Source organism: Aythya ferina (genome assembly GCF_964211825.1).
Source record: "Aythya ferina genome assembly, chromosome: 1".
NCBI lineage: Eukaryota > Metazoa > Chordata > Aves > Anseriformes > Anatidae > Aythya > Aythya ferina.
Window position 1 is genome coordinate 115,689,269 of NC_140296.1, and position 13,898 is coordinate 115,703,166.

The following is a 13,898-nucleotide window of genomic DNA, read 5'->3' on the forward strand; positions in this document are numbered from 1 at the left end:
TTTTTTTTTTTTTTTTTTTCCCCTCCTTTAAGACTAGTGAAATGATTTCACCCTTTCAAACATTTTCACACCTGTTTACATCAGATGGTTATCTAGCACCTCTGGGATTTATACATCTAAACTCCTGAAACTTGTGACCAGCTAAGGACCACCTGAGGAACTGGGACCTTGTTTAAAACTTTTTATATACCTGGAAAAAAAAAAAAGAAAAAAGAAAAAAAGTTTATTTGACAGTTTCTAGACACACTGCACCTAAATCTCCCAAGTTTATAAAGGAGAGCCAGTCAATGTACTGTGTTGCAGTACTGATACTTCAAGAAATGCCATGACATAGACATCTCCCTGTGAGATTGTTAGTATTCATTATTCAAGAGCTCTTCTGAATTTACTCCTAGGTCAGTTGTTACTGATGTGAACCTCTATCTCAATCTCTACTTATGCAAAGCCCTCACGCTCTCTGTGACTGGACGTGGACCACTTTTCCCACGTACTCAGGATGCTACTAATTTCCATGGTGATGTGTTTCATGCTGGGAGGGAATATCCACAGGAGTAATGCAACAGGGAGTAGCCTTTAAAGAGGGGAAGGAGGATAAAAGTTTTCCATGCTTCCCTCTTCTCTTTCTGCAGCCATGCAGCTATTGCCTCAGTAGAACCAAATGCATTTGTTGGGATCTGATGGGATGGGGAGAAGTGAGGAGAGGAACCATTTATGAAAACACTAGGGCATGGCAGCAACAACAAAAGGAAACCAAAACAAAAACGTAATGCTCAGACAGCTTCTGGATAAACACACGTTTGCTGTGTAATCCCAAATGAATGCAGCAAAATGAGGGTATTACCCATTTAAACTCATTACTTATTCCAAATCCAGTAGTTTCAAAGAGCACAAGATAATCAGAATTTCTTTTAGAAGATTCTGCCAGCTACTGGCAGCACTAGAGCAACAACAAACAATACCAACAAACAGAGTAGCAGTAACTTCATGAACACACATAGTGGACATTTTATGGTACTACATGTCCATTTTTTCATCTTTAGATGCTATACAGTGGAGACCACAGACCTTCTTGGCTGTCAAAAGCTGACAAACAGTGTGAGTGAAGAGTAGCCAAAACTGTGATGGTTCACTGTGACATGAGCTTGGTGGTCTCATCCAAATTTCAAGTGAAGAAATGTCCATGGCTAAGAAAAATCACAGTCCGGAGATAAAGACTCCAGTTCTTTCTGATGATGGATGAAAATCATTCAGTTTTTTAAAACAGGGATAATAGGATGCTCTGAGAATGAAAGATGTAACCAGGGAAGGAACAATGCAAAGTAGTTGTTGTTTAGCTGATCAGGGACATAGCTCTGTCAGCTAAGCCACTGAAAGGGAAGTGAAGTGACAACACAATCTTTCACTAATTTAAAGTCTGATTCCATTGTGGAGCAATTAATTTCTTAGTTCACAAACAGAAGGTTGACACTTGGATCCCGGCAGAGAAGGGAGCATGTTTTAATCTTGCCTTGCAAAATCCTTCTCACCCATTCAACCAAGGGAGTTTACTTCTTGGCAGACAAACAACCATCATTAGTTTTTAATTATCAGTATAAATGGCAAACAAGCATAGATGGTGCTTGGGCTATCCCATTTGCCTGTCAGATTTGCAAGGCTGCTTTAATCTGATAAGCCATGGCATATTTGTGCACATTGGTGAGTGCACAGAGAGAATTCCCAAAGCATGGATCCAGAGGAGGTAGGATACAAGGACACCTGGGCAGTACGGAGTCCTGGCCTTACTGAACATGGAACAGCATCCTGGAAAAGGGGGCTGAAGGGAAGACATGACATAAAAGAGAAGACTACCCTTGTAAGCAAGCAGCTGATGCTGACAGAACAAGGCAAACTGGGGAGAACAGTAAGGCACCCTGCTGAGCCATCTGTTCCCAGGTGTTAGGACTATGGTTAATAAACCAGGAAGAACTGGAAGTCTCAGAGCTTGGATGAAACCACTAGTGCTGCAGGAGCAATGGGGAAACTAGGACGGGTATGTTAGTATCAGTTGTGGCCAGAAACAACAGGCAAAGCAGAAAGGGCTGCAAAACATACGAGGAAACTGTGCATGCATGTTCTAAATTCAGATGGGACAGAAAGCACAGGGTTGCAAAGGGTTCTGAAGGAGATCATAAAGGGGGAACGCCTTGCAGCAGCCTATTATGGATACATGGCCAGAAGCAGAGAATGAATGCAGCTATACTTGGGTAAGGGATTAAAACAGACAAAGCACAGGGCTGATAAGAACTGGGAACTGGAGTTAACCACATAATATTTTCAAGAGTGGTATTGCAGGACAAAAACTATCCATAATGTAAAAAAAAAAAAACAAAAAAAAAACAAAACCCAAACCAACAGTTATCACCTCCCCATCTCTACAAAGAGAACTGCAATTCATAAAACAGCTTCTGTATTTGATGACCCCCTCACTTCCTAACATCTGAATGCATTGCACAGAAAAAGAGCACCGACCTTGGCAGTACTTCTGTACACTAAGTGGGTAAAAGCTTCCCTGAACTCATTTCCCTGTTGCAAGGGAACATACGTGCAATTTCCAAAAAGAGGTCTTAGGCCAAATGAGCTTAACCATAAGGTCAAGATAGCATTTGGGATGGTTTTAGACTAAGACCTATGATAAAAACAACACTTTGCTTCAGATTGTGGGGAAACCATGAGAGGAAACTATTATTATTATTTTCATTCAAACTAGAAAAAAACAGCTGCAGATTCTGAATGTTATTTGTGAAATATCACAAAACAAGGCTTTGCTAAGAAAAAGAAGTTATGAAACTAGGAAAATAAGGATCAATGGACTTCGACAAAAACAAACTTTAAAATTGTCAGGCAGATTTTGTTAGGAATATAATCCAGGGGATAAAGGTATACCGTTTGAGAGTTGGCACTACTGACTAGAGACTTTATTAAAGACACAACGACAAAGTGTCCCACTGTAGATGAAAGATAAGCACTGCAAGAGAATATTACAAATGTATCAGAAGCTCTTTGCAGATCTGAATATCAAAAAGGTGTTGGGGAAAGAAAATGGAGCAAAGGCACATAGCTACAGATGACTATAAAAGAATAGCCCAAGCATGAAAAATATACAATCAAAAAAAAAAAAAAAAAGACTAATGCACAAGATAAGGCTAGCAAAAGACAGAATTAAATAAGAAAAATACATTAAAAGCAAAGGGAGTCAAAGGAGAATACAAACCCATGCCTGATGAGAGAAATCAACAGCTGCTGTGAAGTCTGGTTTGATATGACCCTTTGCTGGTCTTTAGGCAAAAGGTGAAGTGTGTTAAGGTCTATTAGATACAGTTGCATGAGTGATGTTTGTTTTTTTTAATTACTAGTGGATTTCAGCAGTCTTAAGCAGTTAGCATCCAAGCGACAAAAGGTGGAGAGAATTGAAGGGACTTAAAGTGAAAACATAAGTACCTGTTTCATACAGGAAAAAAAGTTTAGGGCAGAGAAGGATAAAAAAGACCCAGAGAACTAAAGGGTAGTCAGAATGCCTTTGTTTTTTAGAAGAATTCTGAAACACTTTAGAAACAAACAGCTGAATACATATTCAGAAAATAAATACATAAATGATAGGGTCTGAGAAACACTCTAATGGTGGTCAAAAGTAAACCTTACAAAACCTTTACTTTTCCTTGTATTTGTTATTTACCAGGACATCTGACCAAGCAAGCTAGGAAAATCTGTGCTGGATGAATTTTGACGTCAGCAGGATTTGTGCCACTGTCCTCTATGCCATTATTAGGAACAAATCAGGCAAACATGGTCATAGTGTGAATGGGAAATACCAAGGGAAGCACGCACAAGAGTTGTTCTCAGAACTTCACCATCAAAGTGGGAACAAAGTAGGGGTGGCATTCCTAGGGCAGTTCTTGTGAATAATATTCTAAATCTGGTCCTATGCATTACTGTTATTACAGCTTGAAGAGCAGGATTTGTGAAAGGCGCCAATTTAAAGAGATGTCAGGACTAGAATGCAAAGTGATCCTAGTGCGGTGTATAAATGTCTGAAATCAACAAGACAAACACCGTAGGTACAAGAAATGGGCACTGTATGTAAAGAGAAACCAAATGCTTAAATAAAAGCAGGAAATAACTGAGTAGGCAACCAGGCTGCTAAAAAGGATCTGGGATTTTATAGACCTCAAAGTAAATATGAAATGCTTTTGCAAAAATCAATCAATTAATGAAACGACACATTTCATACTAATGCATTCAAGGTATGTAGAGCACAGAGGGCCATTTGTGATGATGAGGTGTATTTCAGTGCATAAATGGCTGTCATTAAAAGCTGGGAACAAAGTGGTTTAGTTTCCAGCAAAGAAGGACTAGGTGAGATACAAGCTGAACACGTGGAAGGTGAGTGACAAGCAGGAACTGGCTACTCAAAGAGGCTGCGTAGCAGCTTTTACTCCATGCATTTGAGTAACTCGTGAGACAAATATCTCCTGGGAGAAGGTTATTGCATACCAAGGTCTTGTCTGTCTGCAAGGGAGCAGAGAGGGTTGTTTCTCTAGGACTTTTCCAGCCTTCCACGTCTGTGGTTTTAGCTTCCTACGAGGAAAGAATCTTTAACAGAGTTTTCTTTAAAGATATCTGAAGTCACACTCCTTTGAAAAAACAAGTTCTAAATAATAATGTAGGTCATGTTTGAGTAGTCATCCAAGCAACAGTTTGGGAATTTTTACTTGCAGCAGGGCAGAATTACAACAAAAGGCACTCTTTTAACACAGCGCTCTTGCCTGTATTAACTTAGGAGTCAGTATGCCAGAATTTTGTGTAGACTGGGAGAAGAACTGGACCCACAACATTTCTGGCTCTGCTTTTGGAAAAGTAATAATATCTGCCCTGAGCCAGGGGACGTTCCAGGTGAACACAAGCAAAGCAAAGGAATTTATATGCTGTTGGGAACCATTCCAACCTTCAACAAGTCTCAGGGGGTGTTTTGTAAGAAACAGAGTATGTTTCATGTCACCAGCACCCAACTAGAGCCTCAGTTTACTGCCTAAAAATGTTTTTAATCTAGGCTAAAAAGAAAAAAAAAATGATCCTGATCATTCTCTCCCAGATTTAAGCATTTTGAGGTACTGGCTTTCCGCATCTTCCATTTTCACAGACCTCTGAGGTTCCAGCTCGTGATAGAAATGCCAAGGTGTGATGAGAAGATGTATTATCATTCATCTTTCATCTTCCCTAAGGATATTTTCTGTTGTTGCTGTTGTTATCATATAAATTATGACTTCGACTAAAAATGGCAATGCCATGCAGGACTAACAGTGCCATAAAAAAAATTTATTCTAGTACTCTTTAAAAATATTGATTTAAAAGAACAATAAAAACTGATTTTTGCCTGGTGCTTCAAAGTAACATTTGGTTTGTTCTAAATAGCAAGCAGTAGAAAGTTAAAAGCTCTCAAATAATGAAGGAAGCAAATATACAAAGAAGCCATCACCAAAACTTTGCATCGGAGAGAGCATTAGCCACTATCTACTCCTGGGAGAAGAATAGAGTACTGATTTATTGATCAGTAAACTTCAGCATTTTTTTTAAAACACTCAGAAAAGCACCTACTCTTTCTATTTAATTTCCAAGATGACAATGTAAGCAAGACTCTTTCTGAAAGGCACTACATTGATATAAGACTATAACTTGTTCATGCAATAACTGCAGCATAAGGGCGTTCTACACCACGTCAGAAACACTGAGCTCCCCGGGTATAACTCTGATCTGGCATGAACTCATTCTGCCTATTCCAATTTCTTTAAGAAACCACTCCAATGAGTTAATTTTGCTCCAACAAGCCCTGACAGACCTAATGTCACCTGCTGTCCTCACCTCCTTAACTTTCTTCAGAGTAGGTATTGCCTGTCCTTCCACAGCCAGCATAAAGCTGGCACAAAGCTTAAAGCCCACAGAAGCTGTCACTAATTTGACAGAAAAATGACAGAAATTCAACACTGGATCCGGATTGAAAATTGTACTGCTGAGTGATACATTTGTACACACACCTGGTATTAATGATCGCAAAAACACATGGCTTAGGAAGAATGTGAAAGTCGAAAGGAAGAGCTGTAAGAGTTTCATGGTTAAAAGTGGCAGTACTGAGAAAAAGGTTGAGATAACAGTTATGGGATCATGCAGAAGCTGACAAGAAAAGGTGGATGGTATGTGCTGTCAGTCAGCCATCTCATGTAGTAATCTCTCCATGTGCATGGCGCTCAAGAAATAAATCTGTAGTTTGGATGCAGCAACTGAACGTGTTGCTGCCCAAGAAACCTCCCAACAATCCCCCTAAAGGTTTGAATATTGCTTAGCAAACAGTTTCCCCAAACTCTTAGCTCCAGCAAGGAGAAGTATATGTAGTCTCCCCTTTCAAGCAAAACCAGGCTGTCCCTGGGCAGAACAGCCAGCAAGAGCAAGGGATACTGCAACAATACACCCCCAGCACTCAGTGGTGCTGAGACATGTGTGCAATAAAAAGGGTCTTACTATGGTCATTTTGCAAACCCTGAGAGCTTGACTGACCTGCCTACACTACACAGTGCTGTACTTGGCTACGAGGGACTCAAAGCCCTGATACAATGAGTACATTAAGGCAGATAAAGATGTAGGCACTCCTTACTGTAGGATCTGAGCACTGATATCTTACATTTATCCTTATAATACTTCTGGGATATAGCGTCTGAGGTTAGAAGAAGGTATAGCATAGAAGCTGCATGTTCAAAGATACTTCAGAAACTACCTAGCTTTTCAGGCAACTAGAGCTTCAGTTTGGAGGCCAAAGACAATCTCAAAACTTCCCTCCAGCTACTACCTTAAAACCTGTGATACTTTTTATAAAGGAGACCAGGATTCTCCAAGTAAACATGTACAAAACTGGCAGAATACCAATGGCACCACACAGCTACTCATGAGCTGCTCGAGCTGTTCACAGCTCTGGTTCAGAACCCAGAGGTTGTGAAAAAGGACTTACAGATGAGGCTTTTCTCCATCTCAAGGATTTCTAAGGTAGGTGCAATCCTTTTTGTGGACTGGGACTTGTGAGATGCAAGAAACAGAGGCTGAAGGGATTCTAGGTCAAATCCTATACATCTCAGCTGCAAATCTGTATCACTGGACTAAGAAGTCAGCTTGGACCTGAGGTTTCCAGGCATTTGCTTGAAGACCCTCCAACAGAAGAAGTAAAGGCAGCAATGTGGTGATGATGTAGGAACTCTCAGCTTGAGCATGGAGTTAAAATCTGTGTGCTAAATCCAGCACAGCTGAATTCTGAACGTGCCCCACTTCAATTCCAGGTAAGTAAGTGGTGAGAAGCAGGTAAATTAGCCTGTTATGGAAGACTTATGCTGCAGTGTTCAGATATTTTTTATTTTATTTTATTTTTTTAAATAAAGACAGCTCACTACAGTGTTCAGAAGAACCTTAATAGAGTTAACAGCATCAGCAACAGATGCACTGGCATGTCTATGAAGTAAAAGCGTGGTGCTGCTCAGACATGCTAGCTGAAGTTCCCTAAACCACAAAGCCTCACTGGTACAGCCTTGCATCTAGGACACCGAGCCCTGCTTCACTGCAAGATGATGCAGTTACACATTTGATGCGAGGGCACCAGTAATAATTTGTGTTCAGGGGCATGCACATACTGTAGCGTAAATGGGCCACTGTAGGCGGGATAAATTGCACAATCAGTCAATCAGAGAAAAATCACAAAGCTTCCTTAGACCCACACTTCACCACTCTTTGCTACACTACTCCCCAGAACAGGTAGGGGGAATGGCAGAGCTTGAAATACAAACCTTGATACACTTCCTGGCAGCCATCTGGGGAAGGACGAGTACAGAATGAGCATCAGGGCATGGCACACCTGCAAGGGCAAGAGAGAAGCCACAGCAGAACAGGTTCTTTGCAGCAGCCCTGTTTTTCCTCAGCTGGCAGAGACTGCCTTCCCTGGCAGAAACTAAATTCAGAACACAGCAGTGCTGAGGAAAGGTGTCTCTACAGAGGAGACACTGAAGAGAAGCAACATCCTCACAGCTCATCAGCATTTCACTGAATTTAAATAATTCTTATAGGCATGGACTGTTATTCTTTGACACTAGTTCATATGTGAAACTCTCAACAAGTAAATATTTATGCTTTTTCTAGTTCACTGTTCATGCAAGACCTTCTCTCTAAACCTGACAGTAAATATTCTGTTTATTTTCTCAAATAAAAGGGAAGGACCAAGCTCAAGGCTGAAAACTCAGTGAGAGTCAGATCTATTTGGGCAGAAAATTTGCAAAGCAGTAGTAGGAAAAAGAATAGGGGATGGGTATATAAAAAAGGGGAACAAGGAAAGATTTTTAGTTACCTTTTCATATACAGTCAATTTTCCTGCTACAGCCTAGCTGTCCTCACTGTCACTTTCCCAGTCTTGCTACAATGCCGTTCACATATGAAATCTCTGTTAATCCCAACCTGAAACGTCTCCACAAAAACACAGACAGATGCTTAAACATTTGCCAACCTGCTAACCTACTGGTAAAATAAGCACAAAAGTGTGTGATAAAACGTCTTATGGATTGTCAGGAGCTGTTACCTGCATTTCTTAAGACTTCAGCAAACAGGACGATGCAGGAGCATCGCTAGCCTGTTCCATTTGGGGTGGTAAAATGAGGTCAGGCTGTGTCTGTCTGCGAGGCAGTGGAGCCTACTAGCAAACACTGTACCTCTCCACGACCGAAAAACACTAGGTGGCACTGGTGGTATTCAAAAACATTCCATCTGCCTTTCCATTTCTGGAAAGGCATCCGCTGGTACCTTTCGACTTTCAGCAAGCAAGAATGTGGAGGAAAACAACTCAAGTATTTCTCTCAGTGGTTTATGAGCCAAAGATTAAAAATACCTTTTGCCATATTACCTGGGGCTGGAGGAGGACAGACTGACCCTCCCTTTCTTTCTCAGCACTGTCTGACTGGGGCTTTAGCTTGTTAACATCACTTCCATGCTATTTAATGATTACAAGCCAACTGATAGAAATACTGTGTTGCACATAATGGTGTCTTCATAACCATTAATTATGCTGTTATATTACATGCGAGAGTTGCCAAAGGGCTGAATTCTGTGATAGTGAGCTATCGGTACTGATTGATGGCATTAATACCCTTATTTTAAGTGTAATTAGACATATCTGAAAGTGGTAACACTACACAGGGGTTAGCTGCATCACAAATTACCCTCCTCTAAACTGACTTTAAAAACTCCCTAAAGGTTGCTTGTCAGTGTGTTTACTTGCTCACAAATTCAAGAAAACAAAATGGAACAAAGCAGCACTAAAAGGAAAAGGAAATGGCATTCCTTGGAGCTCATGCATTAAAACAAATAGACACACAGATTTAAAACCATACAAGAGAAATCGTTTGGGTGTGAGCAAGAGATCAAAGCACTACCAGGCAGCAGGAACTGCCACCAAGTTGGCAAGCTCTGTAATGAAGGTCACCATGCAAACACCCTGATTTTAGACCTACTTCTTTGTGAAATTAAGAAGAAAAAAAAAAAAACAACACAAAAACAAACAACACAGAGTGGGGGTAATTCAGGGATGTAGGAAGGTTTACTTAATCTGAAGAATGCAACTAGTCGGGCCTTATTTGGTATAAATGTGCTTAAAGTTACTCTTTCCTTCCCATTTGAAGCACTTGCACCATGGTAGAGGAATCAGCCTGTGAAAGCTTTCTCAGCCATAGCAAATTAAGCACAGGATTCATTTCTGTGTGACCTGCACCTGTCCCTGCAGAGCTTTGTTTTCCTACTACCTTGTAGAGAGCACACAGCCCCAGTATACACTGCTTCTGTTGCTGAGAGCCTGGTGTTGGCAAGTCCAAGCCTCATTTTACCTTTTTTTTTTTTTTAAAAAAAAAAAAAAAAAGAGATGAGATGTACAGGGAGGAAAGTTGCAGGGTAGAAAAACAATTTGAGGCACCTCTTGTAAATCTCTACTGCAATATTTAATTCCCTTTAATGTGAAAGCTGAATGAAGGTGACTGCCCAGTGACATCTAAAGGTCCAACTTTGCCTCCTCCTGATCTAAACAATCTGGAAGTTTTCACAAGACATTTGGCTCTGTGCATACAATTGGGGATTTTTTACTTGACATCCAACCTTTCAGTTGTCTTTTTTTTCTTTTGCACATTTCTCTGTCTTCTAGGAACTTCTGCCAAATCCCAACACACCTGGTGCTTGGCAAGTTCAGCCAGTATATGCTTCATTTAGATATGAGATCAAAAAAGCACAGATCTGAGACCCTATAGTCCTTCAAAATCTGTTTTGAGTCAAAATAAACATAGAACCTCTGCAAATCATTGATTTCAGTTCTCTAGCACATTTGCAAATCAAGATCCTTCACGGGAAAGGTCATCTTACCCCTGAAACCTTCCAAGTTCTGTCTGTCAACCCTTGGTAATTCTGAAAATGCAGCTACCAAGTTTGAAAACAACTCCATGGGATTTCTAGGGTCACTACTACCACTCAGGTCTTCTCTGCTACCTATCTTCAGGTTTGATGTCTTCAACTATTTACATAACAGGAGAGTATACACAAGATAGAACCAAATTTTTTTGGAGGCATGTAGCTGGAAGAACAAATATTGTGGTGAAAAAAAAAATCTAATTTCACATTCCAAGGAAAGTCAAAACACTGGGGCAGGTGCCCAGAGAAGCTGGGGACTCAAATACTCAACTTGTCAAGGTCCAGATCAACCTGTTCTAGCCAGACTCAGTTTGAGTGGGGGACAGGACTAAATGACCTCCAGAGGTCCTTTCCAGTCTAAAGTTCTATGATGCTAATTTTCTTTGCCACATTTATTAATATCAACTGTCTTGTGTGCTGCAGAAACGTTCATCTTCTTTTAAATTTGTGACACATGCATTTGTGCATAACAAATATTTGTCTACAACACTCTTTTGTACTTAAATAATGATTATTTATTGGATCAGTAATAATTTGGCTGACTTGATCTGTTCACATCCTCCATCTTTCAGTAGTGGGTAAAAAATTACGTCTATGCTACCTAAGGGTGTGCTCAGTTATAGCACAAGAGTCAATCAATACTTGAACTGAAAACTGCTGGGAAAGTGCCTTAGGGTTAGCTGCAGCATTTATGCTTTTTCTCCAGCAGCAAGCCATGAGGTGCAAGAGGCCAGTTCTTAATAGTGGGGAAGAGGGCACAGAAAGCATTGGAAATGCCTTTCTTATTGCCAGGGAGCACCTCAAATCTTCTGAAAGCGCAAATGATTTAATACTGCTGTCCTGGCCCAAACCAAACATGGCTGTTACCATGTCCTTCCCAACCTATCCTTTCCTTCTGCCGGGTTTCAGCTAGCAAGAGCATTCTTCCCTACTGTGGAAATTCTTTTAGTCTTTTTCTCTAGACTCTGAGTGTAAAGCAGAAATGGGAGAATCATCTGCATATTTTACAGACTCTTTTAGAGGCTGTATTTCTATGTAATTCCTTTGACAGAGGAAAAGGCAAGGAGCTAAACTCCTCGGTACACCTCCCTTGTGACCCACTCCCACCTCACCTTGTTTCTTCACCTGCTGTGGAGGCACTGCACACATGGCAGCATACATCTCTGCAACTGGGTGTCACGCACTGAAGTTCACCCAAGTGAACTACACTGGTCCTAAAGCTGTTTTATGGCAACTTAGGAGGCCTGAACATGACAATACTTCAGCCATTTAATAAAAACCCCGTAAACCGTTATAAAGAGCAAATGCACTGCAGTACAGCTGAGCAGCTCTGTTTTTCAGGTATGTCCTTTGAAAGACTCGTCGCGCTTTAGGCTTGCTCTTTCAGGCACTTCCCAGTCCAGCATCAAGATTCATTTTGCTTCATCTTACATAATGTGACAAAAGTGAAGATGACAGCCCAGCCCTAGAAAGTGAAATTAGTTTTCTCAAAAACATGCCTCAACTGACTTATTATTATGATTATAGATCATGGAAATTCACTGATTACTGCAAATGAGGAAGATACAGTAAGCTTCCACCAAAGGGATACAGTAGCTATAAACAGGCTGGCAAAAGCAAATAAATGCACCCTGAGATTAGCATTTTGAAAGCAACAGAGCAAGGCAGAGATGAGAGGGACTAATCATTCACAGACAACAAACTATTTTATTTGGTCTTTAATGAGGCATTTGAGGGTGTTTTAAAGTTTCGGATTGTCACAGAGTGAACTATTCTCCTATTAATCTGTTAGAGAATTGGTAAACAGCCACAAAAGGAGAAGCACATGCCTACGGCATTAGGAGGAAAATTGCCTACAGATTACAGTAACAACTATTTTCCAAAGGCTGGAAGAACACCTGAGAATACTACTTCTGCTGATAACTCTATCGCTGCAAAGGAGCAAATGCTTAACAATTATCTACCCCGCCAAGAATGGCCACATTTTTCTGCTCTATAAGCGCAGCCAGGGACCAGGTTTATGAGATAACTAGAGCCAGGTAGAGAACTACCAAAACAGAAAATAAAAAAAAGTGTTAATTTTGCCTGAGAATTTTTCAGGAAAGAAAAAGAAATGAAAGCTTTATTTTTCACAGACTTTTCTTAAAACAAACAAACAAAAACCCCTTTAGCTTTCCTATATCCCCTTCTTCATGCCCAGTCACCTGTAGATGTGTGCCACCTCTGAGAGCAGCCTGGCTCCAAGCTAAGCAGGTCACCAACTCCATGCGGCATTAGCTAGACTAGATTATCCACAAGGTGTTTTAATGGCTGTCTGCATTTTCTTTCCTTTTCCTTGCACTGTCGCAGACAGTCCCTGCCAGTGAAAAAGCTGAGGGAGGAGGCAAGCGATTTTTCTAAAAAACACTTAAACATTGTCTCTCTCTTTCCAAAGCTTTTGGTGAGCTATGAAGAGTACTGGAGAATAAAAACTACACACTACCCTTACAAGAAACAGACACATTTTTTTTTAGGGCAGGGAGTTCAGACAAACTGGCCCAGACTACACACCAGTGTGAAATGGCACAGCCTCAGCAGGCCCTTCTTCTTCAGCCCTGAGCAGGGCGCAGGCACAGCAAACACCATTGGCATGACCTCCTTAGAAATAGTTTTTTTTTTCAGTCTCAGTACTCCCTATTCTGGTGAGGGGTCACCCCACATTGAGTGCTGGCATGAGGAGAGCAGGCAGCCTGCGTCTTCTAGTGTTGGCAAGACAAACTCCAGGGTGACTCAACCTTTCTAGGAACAACTAGATCACCACCACTGTCTGATGGTGGAATGCGAGATATGTCTACTGGGCATCTCCAGTCTCTCCTCTTCGAGCAGGTTTATCATTGGTGTCCCTTTTCCTCCTAACAGAATTCAAGAAGCAAAAGAGCTATACCTATATTATATATAAATAATGTATGATTTATTCTTTTTAAGCATCTTTACAGCTTCAATAATATGGTGAGGACCACACTTGTTACTTCAGATGAAAGACCTGTAATCTTTCTGAAGTGTTTTCTCCACTGCATTTTGCTGTTACAACAATTCCAAATGTCTACCCCAAGGAAACACTAGAAGTAAAGAATTTAGATGAGAGACCAGGACCATCATATCTGTACCTTTCATACCAATACTTACACGAGTTTTTACAGGCACACTGGAGAGGCACTGCTATGGGCGTAAGTAGTGATGCTACATTATTATAATGGAGCACATTCTGGACAAGTTATGCTGGGGAGGTGGGAAATCACAGGTGTATTTCCACAAGAAAAATAATTGATGTCTAGGGACTTCTAACAGCCGTTACAAAGGTTCTGTTTATCCAAAATATCTTTTGGCTCACACCTTGTGCCTGAATATTTCAG

The 13,898-nt window shown here is 40.8% G+C and overlaps 1 protein-coding gene across 12 annotated transcripts in view; it reads right to left on the minus strand.

Annotated features, from left to right (window-relative positions):
• Window positions 1–13,898, minus strand: part of LOC311434116 (uncharacterized protein) — a 354,696-nt gene that overhangs the window by 149,613 nt on the left and 191,185 nt on the right. The window contains exon 3 of one of the 12 annotated variants that reach the window (XR_014691274.1): window positions 7,876–7,924. The exons of the other annotated variants lie outside the window; for them this stretch is intronic. The gene's annotated coding sequence lies outside the window, so the exon portion shown is untranslated. Of the gene's footprint in view, window positions 1–7,875; window positions 7,925–13,898 lie in introns of those variants that run through there. 12 annotated transcript variants of the gene reach the window in all.